The sequence below is a fragment of the Capsicum annuum genome, chromosome 6 (genome assembly GCF_002878395.1).
Source record: "Capsicum annuum cultivar UCD-10X-F1 chromosome 6, UCD10Xv1.1, whole genome shotgun sequence".
NCBI lineage: Eukaryota > Viridiplantae > Streptophyta > Magnoliopsida > Solanales > Solanaceae > Capsicum > Capsicum annuum.
In genome coordinates, this window is record NC_061116.1 from 10,914,651 (window position 1) to 10,914,964 (window position 314).

The window sequence follows — 314 nt, forward strand, 5'->3', positions numbered from 1 at the left end:
TTGGACATTCAGCTACAAATTCTGCAATGCTCTTCTTCATGTCATTCCACCAATACATATCTTTCAAATCTTGATACATTTTGGTTGATCCTGGATGAATGGAATACCTTGAATAATGTGTCTCTGTCATAATCTTCTTTCTTAGCCCGTCTACATCTGGCACACACAATCGGTTTTGGCACTGAAGTACTCCTTCTCGCGTAAGCTCAAATGCCTTGGTCGTACTACTCTAATGTTCTCCTTAAGCTGTAATAAAATAGGATCTGCATATTGCTTCTCTTTCACTTCAGCTACTAATGAAGATTCCGCAGCAT